Source organism: Phyllostomus hastatus, unplaced genomic scaffold (assembly GCF_019186645.2).
Source record: "Phyllostomus hastatus isolate PE091 unplaced genomic scaffold, TTU_PhHast_1.1 phas_contig_29, whole genome shotgun sequence".
NCBI lineage: Eukaryota > Metazoa > Chordata > Mammalia > Chiroptera > Phyllostomidae > Phyllostomus > Phyllostomus hastatus.
This window is the reverse complement of record NW_025333835.1, coordinates 41,486,191-41,502,946: the sequence shown is the minus strand read 5'-3', so window position 1 is coordinate 41,502,946 and position 16,756 is coordinate 41,486,191. Positions and strand designations below refer to the sequence as shown.

The 16,756-nt window shown below is 50.9% G+C and overlaps 1 protein-coding gene across 8 annotated transcripts in view; it reads right to left on the bottom strand.

Annotated features, from left to right (window-relative positions):
- Positions 1-15,924, bottom strand: part of MBNL2 (muscleblind like splicing regulator 2) — a 151,945-nt gene extending 136,021 nt beyond the window's left edge. For all 8 annotated transcript variants that reach the window (XM_045838996.1, XM_045838994.1, XM_045839000.1 and 5 more), the window contains exon 1: positions 15,731-15,924. The gene's annotated coding sequence lies outside the window, so the exon portion shown is untranslated. The remainder of the gene's footprint in view (positions 1-15,730) is intronic.
- Between the last annotated feature and the right edge of the window lie 832 nt (positions 15,925-16,756).

Genomic DNA, 16,756 nt, shown 5'->3' with positions numbered 1-16,756 from the left:
CCAAGTGCACATCTCGCTGTACACTCGACGGAAGTCTAGACCTACAGCTCTGTGAAGACACACCAGCCTCACTCCAAACCTGTCACGGCCACAGCCAACCTCATGGCCTTGTCCCAGCCTCCTGTGTGTTTCTGTACCTAAGTTCACGGTCCCCAGGTGGTCTTCAATTCCCTCCCTTTTCCTCGGCTTCAACAGTCCTGCCCACACCCTCAGGTAGTTGCTTCTGCATTATCACGCCACCTTCTGCTGGGTTCTCACTGCCACTACTCCAGCTCAACGCGCCCATGACTTCCCGGGTGCCTGCATTTCTTATCTCCCTAGAGCAGCGTCTCACCCCATCAATCACCCACTCACCCACATTTGGTGGCACTCGGCTGCTCTGGAATCAAGTTGTAAGTCTATAGTTTGGCGTCCAGGGTCCTCCACCGTTGAGTCTACGCCAAACATTTTAGAGGTGCCCCCAACGAGTATTTCCTAGGCTCTGCCCCATGCACCAGAGAAAACGGCATAGGTGCATCGCCATCTTATTCTTCCTTCAGGGGCCATCTCAGAGGCTGCCTCCTCCAGGAAGCCTTCCTTGCCTCACCCAGACAGCAGTAATCTGCTGTCAGGGTGCCTAACAACTCTCTTGAGGCATGCATTACCTTCACCATGGTGATTTGTTTATACTAAGTATCTATGTGTTATACTAAAGCATAAATCCCACGAGAGGAAAGGAAATAAGGAAAATTTAAGACATACTAAGGAATGACCTATCACAAGGTATTCCTTTTTTTCTGCACAATTTCCTGTCACCAAGAAAACTTCACTCAGCAGAACACACTTGCCCTGGCAGAGCAGGGAAAGGCGAACGATGATTCATGATCCCTTCCCAACGACACTGGGCTTTTGCTGTGTGGGGGGCACTTCCGGTACGTTGTTTCTCCAAGTCATCACAGAAGTCCTTAGACACACCATCTAGACTTGCACCAGCCGGAAGTTCAAAGTCCCAGGTGACCTGGAAGCTTCGGTTCTTCCTAGCGAGGGGGGGAGCCCAGGATTCAGCCCCGTGTTGATGACCTACCAGCTTTGGACTCTTGTCATCCTTCACCACCCTCACTTGTTTTTTGAGACCTGCACCCCCTTGACCTAAACTCTGCCGTGAACCTCGGGTTGCGGAGCAAGAAGGGGTAAAAGACATCACCGTCTGCAGCCCCCAGACGGTCCCTTCCTTCCACCAGTCCTGATTGCCGAACAGGATTAGAAAAACACGAAACAAAACCAACCTAAACCCTTTCATTGGAACTTTCCTGTGGTTATAAAACAGAAAAACGTCGACAGTAAAGGAGATGCTTTGTATGCCGTCCCCAAGTAGAGCATCGCTATCATCATCATCATCATCATCATCATCATTAATTAGCAGCCACGATTTCCTTTCTTCTCAAGTGTGAATGGGAAGCACCGACTCCCACTGGCCCAGGAGCAGGACGTCCTGGTGTGTCATTGTTCTCCGCCTCGTGGGACACGAGCCCAGGAGTCAGGAGAGAAACAGGCCAGGGTGCGGGGGTGCGGGGGAGGGGGGAGGGGGGGGCGCGGGGAGCACCGAGGAAGGATACTGAGCAGAAACTCTCAAGCAGGTTTCCCTTTCTCGGCCCATAGACCGTGCTGGGGAGCCAGCTACTGGTGACAAACTTCATTCCAGATGGAAGAGCAAACGTATCCTAAGTGTCTGCCTCCCTGGAGTTTCACAGTGTGGATTCATCTGTGGGACCCACCCCCAGACTGAGAAATAACCTATTATCAGGCCCCCGGGAACCCCCGCGGGCTCCGTGTCAGTGCTAACCCTCCCCTCCCCAAAGGGGGAGCCCTCCCCCCTAACCAGCCCCCACCATGAACTAGCTGGCTAGGCTGGAAATCCGCCCTTGGACTGCTTCTGGCCGCGGAAAGCCTGTGTTCTTCTAGAAGCCTCTTCTGGCAGCAATCACCATTTCAAAGCAGAGGGGGGAAAAAAGAGTGTGTGTGAAGGAGTCATTTCGTGTGTAGGAGAAAAGTGTTTCTAATTTCCAACCCTGAAAGTGTGCGGGGAAGGAGGAAGATGGGAAGGAGGGAAATAAGTCAGTAAGCCCGGCCTGGATCTGCTTCCCCCATTAGGCGCTGGACGGGGTCCAGCGACGTGCCGTTTTGGGGAGGGAAGCGCACGGAGCTGCCTTCTCTACCTGCCTCGGCCGGGCCGGAGCGGGCCGCCGCCCCCGCCCGGAGCCTCCGACCACGTGGACCGGGCGGTGGTGGTGATTTCACGGCCCAGGGTGCGCGAGAAGCCCGGCATTGTGTTGAACATATGGTTTTGATTTTTTCGTTTTCTGTTTCTAAGCGGAGAGCAAGACAGAGAGTGTCACGAGCTAACTCCGGGGCTTGCTGGGCGCTGCCAGACTGTAACTGGAGACCCGCTCCCAGGCCGAGGCCGCCCCCGCCCGCCCCAGCCTCGGCAGCTTCGGGGGCCGGGGGCAGGGGTGGGGGGGGCCGGGGGTGCGGCAGAGGGGCACAGGCTAAGACGCCGCTGAGCTGACGGCTCTGAGAAAGCGCCTCCGCCGCACCGCCGGCCGGACAAAGCGCACGGGCCTTCTCCGTGCTTCTCCGTGACTCTCTGCGCTAAGCCGCCAAGCTGGAGGGAAGAGATGGGAACGTGAAATCCGAACTCGCAGATGCGGGACAATGACCTCCACACACAACCTGTGTCTGCATGAGTGGGCGAACGTGACCTCCGGCTTTACCCCAGGTGTTTTCGACCGCAGTGCTCTCCAACTTGACCTCCAGGGCGCCCCCGAATAATCGCTCCTCCCCGTTCCTTTTCCTGATCAATCATAGAGTGCCGTCCAAGATCTACGGCATCAAATTTTACCCTGAGCATTAAAAAAAGAAAAAAATATGACACTTCCTAGCGGCCAGCTAGAAAACGTGTAGTTTTAATCAGAAAGGCACATTTTCCGCATGTCAAGGAATGCTGGCGGGGCTTATGGGACGTTATTAGTAAAACTAGTAGTGCAGGGAGGAAGAGGCAGAGTTGGCAACAGAGTCGGGGCCTGGGCATCTTGAGGTTAAATATCAACCTGGGGATTTTCCTCAGAAAACCCAGAGGGGGCTGGTCTCCGGTCAAGCTTCAAGAGGAAACTCTGGCCAGCTCGGTGGGAAATGGTTCCTGGCCCTTCCCCGCCCTCCCTTTGTTTGCTCGGGGTGTCCCTGAGTGGGCCCAGGGGGGGCTGAGGGCGCCAATCCTCCCCGGCTTCTCCCTGTCGGACGAAGGAGGGCAGGTTAGCGCAGCCTGCTGCTGACGGGAGCTGGGATTAAGGAGTTCCTCCAGTGACCTTGGCAGACGCCGATGGCACAGCGTGTCTCTAAGCTGCTGAGGACGGTGCTGAGAGCCACGGGGAAGCTCCACGGGATGCAGGGCAACCCCTCGAACGGCACCGGTTTGTTGAGCCCCAAACCCAAACCAAACCAACACAAACCGAAAATGTGTAATTTACTTCTCAACACTGTCTTAGTGGGCCATTCAGGTCCTGTGAAGATCACCTGTTTGTCTCTCATTTATCTACCTGCCCATCTCTCTGTGTCTGTCTGTATCTGTATGTAAGCTAATCTATATTTATTGCTACCTGTGTGTATGTGTAAATCTAAATGTCCACCTTTATTTGTATAAATGAATATTAACCTATATCTACAATCATCTATACCTAAATCGACAGCTGTGTGCGTCTACGTCGGTATACGTTAATGTATAGCTATAGCTTTCTCTGTGTGTGCGTGTGTTTGTGTATGTCTAGCGATCATCCTATGGGTAGTTTTCCAAGTCTGTGCCCAGAATCTAGCCAAAGGCGTCCAGCGGTGCCCAGAGCCTCCCATTGGGAGTGAAGGCAATTCTGAAGCACTCCTCACAGCTGGGGAAGGGGTCTGTCCCCCCACCTCGCCTCCACCCATCAGCCTCCCCCTACCCGTCCCCACTGTGCTCAGGTCCAAACCGAGCTGAAGGAGAAGGAAGAGACTCACCCTTTTCTCCCATACAGCTAGTTCAAGGTTCAAGTACAATAGTGACGGGGGTCAACAAGGTGACAAAACTGCCAAAAAAAACTCAGAGTGTCTTAGGTTGCATAATACAAGCGTTACATCCTGAATAGGGAAGGTGCCACCGGCCCCCATGAGAGGAGGCGTGATTGCTACCGTCAGACAGGTGAGGGGTTTACCTGCCGGGGAGGCATTTGGCTTGCTAAGAGTCAGTCCACAGGCCTGAACGAGGGCTGAGGAGGGAGGGTCACGGGGACTCACATTTCATTTCCACCCAAGGAAGAATTTTATAACAAAAGGTGGTGGTGATAAGTGTTCTGGGTCACGCGTGTCCGGCCAGCAGAGGTGGTCGAGCGGCAGTTAGACACTGCTTGCCGAGGCTACGGTAGAGGGTGACCGTGGCTTGTGCTGGAGGAGCCCTCCGACTCCTTCCAACCTGGGGCTCCCTTCTGATTTTCCTTCGATGTTTGTGGTTGCTGTTGGTTGGTGGATGTCGCAAAGGAGGGGCGGTCAGACCCTTGTGTCCCATGAGAAGTTCCTTGGCTGGCTCTACTGTGTCTCCTCGCAGCTCAGCACCCTGCGGTACCTGAGCACCCAAAGCAACAGAGAAGTGATGGGAGTGGCAGGTCGCGGGGAAGGAAAGAGTTAAAAGGGCCTAAGCTCTCTGCAGGTCCCAGCAGCCCCAGAGGCAGTGAGTCCCTTTGATCCTGCCTCTTAATTGCAGCCTAGTTGCACCAGGGAACTTTAAAGGAAAGAAACAGAGAAACTCTAGAGATAGGGTTTGTTTTGTTTCCTGAGGGGATGCTCTTTGTGGTAGCTGCCAGGAAGCCTGATACTTCAGGTTCAAATGATGGGCTTCCTAAGGGGGCAAAGGCATAATCCTTTCCATCAGCTCACGGGCAGGTGTGGCTGGAACCCCAGGAACACCAGGTATCTCTGTGCGCCCTCCGGCAGGGATGCCAGGTACAGCCTTGGCAGAGAGAACAGAACGTGGGAACGGAGACCTTGGCCTAGCTCAGGAGCCGCGGGGCAAGAGAGGAAGGGGGGGCTGCGGGGAGAGGGTACAGCAGACGCAGGTCGGAGAGGGAGCCCAGGCCCTCGGTACCAGCAGCGGACTGGTGACTGGCCGGGTGGGGAGACCGGCCCCCAGCCCCGCACCTGCAAAGGGAGGCCGATGGAGAAGACGGAGGGATTTCTAAGAATTCTCACAGAGGGCGGCAAAGCCCCAACACCGCAGACACCTCCCTTTCCGACACGACTCCCGCTGACAATGAGCTTCTGCAGATGTCCTCTGTCTCAGGTCTCCCTACGGCGCTGTCAACATCGACGTCTTTCGGCTCCTTCCAGTGCACATGACGGGGACCGAGAGTAAGGAACGGACCAACCGGCCGGGGAGGCCACGGTGCTCCAGCCGCCGCTGGCGCTTCCCCAAGTGCCTTTGTGAGGAGGAGCTCCCAGCCTACACTGAGCTCCTGCCCGCGCTGTAGGCCAGGCACCGCTCACTTGTGTTCTGTTTACCTGTTCAGTGGGTTCTGCCCACGGTGCGTGCGAAAGCAGGAGGGCGTTCTCCAAAGCCAATGCCTTTCTTGTGGCAGCCCCCAAGTCGGCACGCGATTGGAAAAGGTCTGCACGTCTGGAGACCCCCGACTGGGGTTTCACCCCTTGCTCCGGGGCTCCTTCCTGCGCGATCTTGGCATGCAACTCGGCCTCCCCGGACTTTATTTTTTAAGGTTTCACTCCGTTGACGTATATAAAGCTCTCAGCAGAGGGCTTGGCATCTAGTAGCCACTCAATAAACCCAATAAACACTTGTTCCCTTTCATTCCCGAGAGGTTGCTGGTAAATTAAAAATGCGTAAAAATACCAGCCATCTGTGGGCGGGCTCTGTGGGCATCTGGGCGGGGAAGGCTTCCTCCCAGTCGGTGTAGCGAGGTGGCTGGCTCTCGGGGCCTCACCTGGGACGTAGAGAAAAGGGAAGCACTCGAGGGCGGGAAGACAGATGGACACAAACCAAGATGGAAGACACACTAACGGCTTCTTTCACGTGGCAAGACGTTAAAAGTAGCATTTTTATACAAGGGCCATTTTAATTTGTGTACCACATTTCCCCCATACTCTTCATGTTCTTTGGAGGGAAGGAGGGAGGAGGGCGTTATCTGCGTCTTAAGGGAACGTGAGTTTGTCCGAGTTCCCCGAACTAAGGCCTTGAGGGTGTCGGCTGCAACAGGCACGTCAGACTTGCAGGCTCCGGTTCTGATCGCCGTCTCCAGAAAACAATCGGAGGCTGATTTTGAACGCATGTATTTCTTTTTTAAAAACATATCTCTGAAACAGATGCTCAAACAGACACACTAGCCGCCTCTGGAGGCAGGAAGCCAACCTCCAGAGGAGCTGGTGGGAATCTGCGTCCACAGAGGAGACAGCCGTGGCAGGCCCGGGGACACGCCCACGGACCGGCTGTCGGCGGCCACCAGCTGCCGGAACCTGCTCACGTCCCTCCCTCCCTCCCTCTGCGCCCCGGACCACAGCAGCCCCTGTGCCAGGCTCCTGGGGTGAGTGACCTCAGGCATAGCTCCGCTCCGGGCCTAAGCAGCTACTGCGCTGAGGAAGGAGGTAGGTAGGTCCTGGCCTTCAGCCGTGCAGAACACTCCTTGAACAGCGGCGCAGACCTGGCGGGCTGCGGCCATCTGTTGCATGTGCACATGCGTGCTGCTGCCCTCTGCGTTTGCATGTTCTGCAGCCCCGTGGGCTGGCCACACCTTCACCCTCTGGGAGCACGTTCGAAGTCTCTGCCCCACTCCAGGTCTACTGAATAGGGATCCACGTTTTTTAATTAGATCCCCACATGACTGGCTAGGCACACGAGGGTGACCAGTGCTGCTTCGTCCAGTCACTGGAGGTAGCTGGCAGGAGGGCGCCAACCATTAGCACACTTTGGGAACTTTCTAGTTTTTTTTTTTTTTGGAATAGCCCTTATGGCTGGGCTCAGCTGAGACTAGATCCAGGAATAAATGAGCGCTCGGGTCTGTGAGAACAGGATGGCCAAGTGTCCAGTCACATCTCTAGTCGCTCCAGAATCCCTGCCCTAACCAATCCCACTCAAAAATCTGTATTTTAAAATATAGCTGAAGGAATCTTGATAACTATGGTTTTTATGACTTTCTTTTTTTTTAAATGTATTGGTTTTAGAGAGGAAGAGAGCGAGAGGGTGAGAGAGAGTGAGAGCCTTGATTTGTTGTTGTTCCACTTATTTATGCATTTATTGGTTGGTACTTGTATGTACCCTGACCAGGGATTGAACCCACGACCTTGGCTTATTGGGACAATGCTCTAAATAACTGAGCCACCTGGCCAGGGCCTAGCTATTGTCTTCAAATGTTCTCTTTTGGTTATTAGTGGAGATTTATTATTTAAAAAGTCAACTATACAGCCCTGAGCTGTGTGGCTTGGTTGGTTGGAGCACTGTCCCGTACACCCAAACGTCTCGGGTTCACTCACCGGTCAGGGCACATGCCTAGGCTGTGGGTTGGGTCCTTGATCAGGGCTTGTGCGAGAGGCAACCGATGAATGTTTCTTTCTCTCCCACAGAGACATTTTTCTCTGCTTCTCTCTTCCTCCCTTCCCTCCCCCTCTAAAATCAATAGGCATGTCCTCGGGCGAGGATAGATAGACAGGTGGATAGATAAATAAATAAGTAAATAAGTAGTCAACTATAAATAAGAAAGATACAGCTACAAAGTTCTTATCCACCCAACATTCTGTGTCTCTAGCCAATAAATGGCGCTTAACAGCCTCGGCTGCTCACTTGCAGGTTGCGAGTTTTGCTCCTGCGTGGGTGTCTGCTTTCCTGATTCTTCTCCAGCTCCTCTTCCCTTTGGGGTCCCAGCCATTTTCCCCGAGGCCCCCCCTTAGTCACCTGCCTGTCTCCATTTATGCTCCCTCTGAACGGGAAGTAGTGCGCCTCCACGGCTTCAACACACGCGCGGGCAGCCTGGTGTCCAGGCTGCCCCCTGTCCCCACACTGTCCCATGTGTATGGGATGCCCTGCGTGGATGAGCCCATTGTTAGCAAAGAACACCATGACCAAAACCCAGGACTCATCTTCTCCCTCCTTCCCCTGGCCCCGTTCCCACTGACGGGTCTCCTTTTCCATCTCCCCCCATTTTTGTTAGGGTCCCATCTTTGTTTCTCCTGCTAGAAACTCCAGTGTCGTTTTGGCTCTTCCGAGCTCTCACTGGCTTCTATTATTTTCCCTTCAAGACGATTGGCCCTTCTTCCCTACCCTCATGTTGCCGTTCTAATCCGACTCCTTCCCGTCATGTGCCTGTAATATTTCCAAAGTGTAACGGCCGGCAGCCTCTCTCGTTAAAAACTTTCTAACCTCTAACCTTATCTTACGAGTCTTATCTCTCTCCTCCGGAGGCAGTAGTTGGGATGTTGCAGGTGCTGGGTCCCAGCTCCTCCGCACGCTCTCCCAGTCCTCCGCCTTCTGACCTCCCCCGCTCTGTCCAACCCTATTTCCCGCTGCTGCCCGGCATCTGATCCCTGTTCTCCAAAGTCACGTTCCGCACCGGCCCCCACATCACAGCGCGCTGCTGCCCCTCCTTGAGATGAACTTCATTTCTCGAATGTTGACTGCTGTGCTTGCCACACGTTTTTGATCCTCTGCCCCTCTGAGAAAAATCACTTCTGGGCAGGAACAGCCATTATCAGGTTATTTACTTATTTATAAATGTTATTCTTGCATAACAATACTAATATGTTACATACGTCGTCAAACATACAAGACAATTGACGTTTAAAAAGGATGAGCTAAATAATATATAAGATGTAAGTTCAACTATTTCTTTTCCTTACACAGAGGATGACCTTGCCTTCGGCTTGGGGTGTAGACGGATTTCAGAAACACTGATCACTACACAAATAGACCCATTCAGAAGGACAGGAAGTATCTCTTCCTCCGCGGAGCCTTATCTGCTACTCCATCCAGCCCAGATCTCTACTTTCCTGAGCCCCCAGAGCATTTAAAATTACAAGTAGTAAGCCGCTGACACAATATATGCTTCACCGATACTCTTTAGTTGATTAATTGAGGCTTGTATCGAAGATGCCAGAAATGTATAGATTTTAAAGATAATCCAATATCTTAATTAAAAACATGACTGTCTTCCCCCAAATTGCTGGGGCTGGGCTCCCCTCCACACTGCAACACTCACTGCCAGAAAACTCCACGTCAGACTGCAGTGCAATTTGACTTCAAAGCAGTTTCGAGGACCAGCTTTTCCACTTTTTTGGCTAGGGATATTTTTAACACATTGTTTAACGTCGCTAAAATTCTGTCTTTATTTAATTGATAAACTTGGGGCAAACAAAGAGGGTTTGGGGACCATGAAAAAGATGACAAACATAAAAACTGAAATGATATAGGATGGAAGACAATCTGTTCTTACGACTCCCAGCATTTCTGTATTATAATGTAAACAGCATGAAGCACCTCTGAGAGTTCCAAAGCAATCGACCTCCTCACCCCCTCCTTCGGCTTTTATTTCTTCCTGCAAGTGAATTATTTTTGTTTTCTCCATTTCACTGGCTCAGCTGATGACAGAGTGTCATCTCTCTTTCAAACTCCGATGTAAAACTGGGCCTGAGTTTACACCCTGGTTCTGCCAAGTATCAGCTGTGAGATCAGGGCTGGGTTCTAGAACCTTCCAGAATTCTCTTTTCCTATTGGCCGACATTAACTGTGTGGGGATAACCTTAACTCCATGGGGTTCTTTGAAGGTTCATATGACATGAGCTATGTGTGTAAGGCACCCAGTTAATAACACATGCCACTCAGATGTTCATTTCCCCTGGTACCCTCACCCCTTCAGCAGGCTCAGGAGAACTTAGAGAGACAGGGACCTCTAATCAGCAAATAGAATACTTTGCATTTTAGTTCCACTGTGGCCTTTGATTTTTCCCAAACCTGCAGGCCATTTACAACCACTAAGGAATTTTATATTCTGGAAGAACCTCCCTGCCATTCACAGTGAAGCCAGCCTTGCTCCTGTGTGGCTGGGTTGGGGTGAGAAGCCAGCATAGGTTGTGTCCCCTGGTGTCTCCTCAGCATTCAGAGCTGAGAGAGCGAAGCCAGCCATCCTCTCTTCTTGCTCTGCCTCGGCGTCTAGGCTGCCCACTACACTAGTTGTAAACGGACGTGTTGACCGAGAAAGCAATCGGGTAGGTTGACGTTTCAGTCCCCCATCAGGCCACGTACGGCAGGCAACGGATCCATGTTTCTCTCTCATACTGATGTCTCCCTCTCCCTCTCTCTCAGATCAATAAAACACATCCTCAGGTAAGGATTAAAGAAATAGAAAGCACTTGGAGACAGGAGATAGTGACACACATACATATACCAGGGGCATTTGTAAATGTTTCATGTTCAAGTGTAAAGTCCATTCACTAGTGGGGGAGAAAAAAACGGATGAAAGTTTTAAAAGCCAATGTATAACTCCTGCCCTCCAGGAGCTGGCACAGGGAGCCCGGCGTGCTCTGATTCCCAGCCCCTGTTTGTTTGTTTTTGTGTGTGTTGTTTTTCAGTCTCCACTGAACTGTTAATTGAGATAATGTCTGTGAGAGCCCCATTGTAAAGAGTAAGGAACTATACATATGTTAATTATCCTTCTGAGGACACTTGTGTGGGGACCTATTCTTATCTTGTTTGTAAGTGTCTTGTTCCCCAGCGACTGTGGATTGCGAACTGCCTAGGACCAGGGGCCTGGGGCATTTCCCTTGTTCCCTGCCTTCCTCCCTTGGACGACCCCCCCAAACTCATCTACAGCAGCCAGTTTGTCCAAAATGCTCCAAAACCTTAGACGCTGCCCAGCTGTCTGCTGAGAGCCAGAGCTGAAAAGAATCCCTTAAGTGACACCTTTTGCCTCCCCCAACCAGCCCCCAGCTCTCCCCGGACCAGGTCCCTTCCCTTGCAACTGGCCCGCCCCCAGAAAATACGCACTAATGTTGGTGTTAGGATGAACAAAACAAAGCAAAAATTTTGGGTTTAAAGACGCACATAGATGTTTACAAGTAGCTCTGCTTTTAAGAAAATAAAGAGGGGGGGGGAGTTTAATCCTCCGGAGTCCGGAGTCCGGAGTCCGGAGTCAGGTTTTCTCGCTGGGAGGGGGAGGTGAGCTCATCCTATCAGAGGCACCCCGAGGCTCCAAAGTGCGGGAGAGGGTCTAGGACAACCTTTTGCTGGCTGGGTGGTTAAGGCTTTTTAGACGAGGTGCCCACACTTGTCAGTTGACTACTTGGGGGCTGAATCTAGGCGTGCTGAGACCGGGTGATTGTTCTCAGCAGCCTCCTATTTTGGATTTTGTGGGGGGACATCCTTCTCCCACGTGTATTGCTCACCTGACGTCTTTATACAATATTTAAACAGCATCTATGCTGAGAAATATAATGGAGGTGAAGAAAGTCCATGTAGGCACTTAAAACTCAAAATTCCTTCTGCTCTCCCCCAAACACCAAAACTGTCTCAAGCCTACAATTACTGCCTGATAGTTATCAACGTTAAATCAACATTAGTCAGGAAAGTTATTATTAAAGTCTTTGAAACTTACAGTTTTTCATCATTTCTTTCTGCCCTTTATTTTGCATGCACACAGAGTCAGGTATTGGGTGATTGACTTGTTCTAACCAAACAGCAAAAGCCAGACAACCCGAGAGGTGTTTAATAAACACTTGTTGACAGATGGGTGGAATACACCGACCTAGGGTTTCCTAGACAATGCATCCTTTGTCCGCATGCACCAAGGTAAATCAGTGGATCCCCCTCTGTTACCAAGAGCTTCTGCCACGTTGAGGAAAACAGGACAGCTGAAAACTCGTCCATCAACTCCGGGACTCAGGTGCACAAGAGAAACCTTAGGACCTGGCCTTTCGCACGTATTTTCATTTTCACCCTCGGCCTCTCGGCTGACGAGGTGGGACTAGCCTCAGCCAAACCACGCTGAGCAGTAGGGGGCCCAGGCCTGGGGCAGACCAGCCCTGCCACAGCCGTGGTGCCACCTACGGACGCCTTACTGCGAAGATCCGTCCCCACAGCTGCCGCGAACAGTTTGTACACATTAAAAAACAAACACACGATGAAAAACAACTGGGCTGAGTACAGAGCAGGAAAACAGTGTGGTGACGAATCCCCAAAGCCCGCCTAAGTCTTCCTGCCTCATCCTTCACAGAGAAAACACAGCGTGAGAGACCAAGGTTTTTGTCCCCCCTTCCGGCCCCCCAGCGCCCCCAGCAGCAAACAGCCAGGCCCATGAGGTTCAGGGGACCATTCCAGAAAGAATACTTTTCCTTCTCTTTGCAGCCACTTCCTCACTTTCCTTGCTGAGCCTTCAGGTTGGCCCTCACATACATTTGGGGAAACGAGCTAGGTGACCTTTCATTCTGTCCTGCCCCACCCCTGGCTTTGCATGTTCACACTCGGCCTGACTCTGGACCTACAGCTCTCCCCCGACTTTGCTACTTGCTGTGGTCGATGGCTTATACCTGCCTACCTCCCATAATGCCCTTCGCCTCCACCGCCCACCTGCATTTTAGAGTTGCCAGGTGTCTCTGTCTTACCAGAGAGCAGTAGCTGGTTCTGACCCCAACCGCTCCCAGGGGTACTTGTGTCCCCAGAGATCTCAAAGGGCCGCAAACCACGTTTTCAACAACTCGAGTACCCAGCGGTTGGGCTGACCTTTTCATTAATCAGAATCCTTAACCTCTCGCAATGTTACAAACTCACTTCCGTGTTCATAATATGTTTTGTCATTTGGGAAAACGTAAACAAATCAGTGTGCCTTCCTTCCCATCTCCTGTTGTTACCGGCAGCGAAGGGCAGGGAGAAAAGGAGAGGAAAGGCATGCGAGATTGAGCCTAGTCATTCTCTCACAAGGGATTTTCCTAAGCTCAATATCCAAATCCTCTTCCCCCAATTCTTGCCTGGCGTCTCGAGTACCTGATCTTGAATTTCTGTGGCGCTCCCCGAGCGCGGGACTGGCTGGGAGCCATGTGATATTGATTTGTTTTCACCATAGCAACAGCAAATTACAACAACTAGCAGAGAGAAGGCAGGCTGGTAACCAGGAAAGCTGCATAACCGGTATATTTTGCAAGCGCATTTCTCTCCTTTCCTCTTATTTTTCTCTCTTCTTCACTCCTACTTTCACAGATTGAATGCACAAGTCAAAGCAAAAACAACAGCACGGAATGCTCTCTGGGGCGCTCCAGGGCCCATGTCGGAAACGGTCTGGTTTGCAGGGCTTCTGCTGTATTACGTTAGACGGATGGAGAAAATGCAAACAGCAAAGCTCTGGTTTCCTTGGAAATTGTATCTGTTGATCTAAGGATAAATATCCCTAGAAAATTGACAGGGTAGAGGGAAGGGTTTTGTATATACGACTATGTGTTTTAATACCCTGAGACATTGGCCAACAGCTTCATTAATACGAGGTTTTATCCCTTTGTACTTTAAATAGCTCATTGTGCCAAGAGACAAACAACTTTTTTTTTTGGTACAAAGTCAAGGCCTCTCAGAATGAGAGGCCAAGTGTAGAATTATGAGGCCAAGTGTAGCAAGTATTATTCAATTCTGTTCAGAGACGGAAACACAGAGGGGCACGGACTTGGTCAAGGCTGCGAGAGCAGTGCGGCAGACAAGACAAACTAGGACCCAGACTCCCGACAACTCCAGTCTGGGCTCATGGCAATGCTTCCTCAGAGGGCTCCCCGTCACCAACCAGCCTTCCCCTGAGTCTCCGGCCGAGCCTGACACCTGTGACCCTGGATTACCGGCCTGCAGTAGTAGACCACCCTTCTTTCAGCCCCTTCTGCCCTAGGACGAGGTGGTCCTTACATAAAAGCAGCTGTTCCCACCATCACAACAAGCCCCAAGCTTAGTGGCAGACCCTGGCTCCTACATTGTGGCCCCGGGGGGCGGGGAGTGGGAATGGGGCCACGGGGACCGTCCACCCAGGTGGCAGTGCTGGGCTGCACGGAGGGGGAGCTGGGCAGTGCTCCACTCCCCACCGCCTTTGGCCAGTGCAACCAGCACCCTGCAGAGAACCTGCTCTGACCTGCCCGAGACCAGGCAGGTAGGGGGAGATGTCCTATTTCTGCGGGAGACTGGGCTGAGGGTTTAGGAAGGACGGGCTGAAATATGAAGACATAACTCAAGCCCTGCCAAGTGAGAGTTAGAGTGTTCCTGGCCAGGACATAAAGAAATACTCTCCACGAGCCGGAATAAAAGAACACACAGCAGAAATAGTTGGGAGATGACGTCAGAAGTTCTGGGCTAGTGTCCTGCACTTCTCCTTGAAAGTAAAAACAGTGGGTCTAGAAGAATCTACGTGGCATCGCTCCTATTTGAACGAGTGCTTCTACTCTCTCTCACAAAACAGGCAGATGACGGAAGCAACTTCATCTTATTGAAAGGTTATAAGAATGTCCTCCCCTTTTTTGGTTATTTTATTATCTCCCCAAATGCATATCCCACTCAGTTGAGATCTCTTTCCAGTTAACCTTTGTCTTTTGAAAGGATAGTCGTGTTTCTCGAAGAACACTCATGGCCGTGGTGGGTAGGCTAGTCAGATTTTTTTTTCTTCGCTTCAATGCTTGCTAACTATTCTAAAAATGTTACACATTTATTGTAAACACATGCTTCCGAGGCCTAACAAAAAAAGCACAGTTTCCTCATGCCTGGCAGAGATTTTTAAACGGAGAAAGGGCAGAAAGAATTCTTTAGCAAATATATCCTGCCCTCCTCTCGGGCCAGAGTGTATTATAAATAAATCTCCATCATTTCTCGGGGCTGCTTCTCGGCCAGAAAGTTGATATGGCTTCAGCATAGCAAAAACACGGCTTTAAAAGCTCGCCTGCCCTCATTAAATTATTCTGCTGGCTGTGTGTTCTCATTAAAAATGCATAAAGACCAGATAATTGCAGTAAGCATTATTAACCCAGCTTTACTTTTGAATATAATGGTTCCACTTTTAAGCTGGAAACAAAGGCTCAGACACGCCAGGAAAAGAAATGTAAACATTGAACTACAGTATCGAAAACTTGTCAGAAAGCTACCTCCTGCTAGCTTGTTAAAAATGTGCTTTTGAAACTCAATCAAAGCCATGGCATGATAGGGTTAGGTAGGTCCCTAATTCCTAGTACAGAAATACATTCGGGCACAAACATTCAATCGGTGATTATTTACCATGAAGTTTTTTTTTCTTCATTACAAGTCTGTTTTCACATAATACGATCCACGTAAACTTTATTTATTCAGGAGCTAACTGTGGCAGTATGAACATTTTTCCTACCACAACAACAAAATAATAAGAATGCCCCCAAGAACTCAATGTGTCTTTGTGGAATAATAAATGGATCTAGTCTTTGAATAAAAACTCGTCGGATGCCGCACTCCCAAACAGGCGGCATAGATTCGAGCAAGCTTTGCCATCTCTTTTGCTCAAATCCAAATGTTACGTAAAACTCCAGGATCCCCTGCAAGTATTACATTTGAATCAGTGGCACCCAGCTCCCCGGCTTCCCCAAGCAACACACACAGAATGCAGCATACTGCAGTAAACTCTTTAAACATTCAAAAAAGAAGAAGGAGAAGGAGAAGAAGAAGGGGTGGGTGTGGGGGGGGGGGCGATTCTCCTACCTTGTTTAGCTCTGCCTCTCCTTCCCTTTTACAGTCATCCCAGGAACATCTGGCAGAATCAAGCGGCCCAGGCTTCTCCCCTGCATCGTGAGGAAGAAATTTCCATGTAAATAGTTCTCGTTCCTGCTTATTGTACTCTGCGAGAGCCGCCTGCCTTGGCTGGAAAATGTTGCCTTCAGATGATGAAGCAAAGACAGTCTAAACTCTGTTGCTGTAAGCTGCAGCCCTCCCTTCCGACAAATCCCTCCCAGCCGCAGGCAGCCAATCCGCAGCCAGTTCGTCAGCCCTGCTCGTCTGAAACTGGCCCTCATAGGATGACTGACACAGCAACACAGCACTGGCAGTGTGTGAAAACAGTGCATCCATACTGATGAAAGAGGAATTTCCCTCTCAGAAGAAAGCAATCACAGCACCAAGGCAGAGTGGCACATAATTGGCAGAGCAGAGAGAGGGGTAGCTGGAGAAAACACCCCTGAAAACGGCCAGCCCAAAGTGTGTGGCTGCTCTGCGAATACTTTCGAAAAGGCAAAACTCTGCAGATTCCAAAGAAATCCAGGTGGTGCACGCCACCGACAAAAACCTCTGTTTCTGGAAGGGGAGACAACTCCGCGTCGGCCGTGAAAATGCATACCTTACAGAAAAACATCGACATGTGATTTCCATTAGTGAGCAAGAGTGTGTGAGCCCGAGTGCGTGTTCAAAGTCAAAACACACTTATACCCTGCACACACAGTTTTCCTGTATAACATCTCTTACTGCGGCGGCCAATTACTCTAGCCCATGTATCTTTCATCTAAGTTTTCAGACCGCTGGCGACTTCGAATAGGCGATTCTGAACAATGAAATTGGTATCTGTACACCACCCTTTTGTGTTCTTGGGGGGCTCTCTGGGACGATCAGGTGAGCCTCAGCCTAACCCTGAGGTACCCTCGGTATCATTTGGCAGACACCGAGCACTGGCCCACATTGGCATTAATGAAACAGCGATTACGGGAAGGTGTTTACCGCTGACCACACACGGCACGT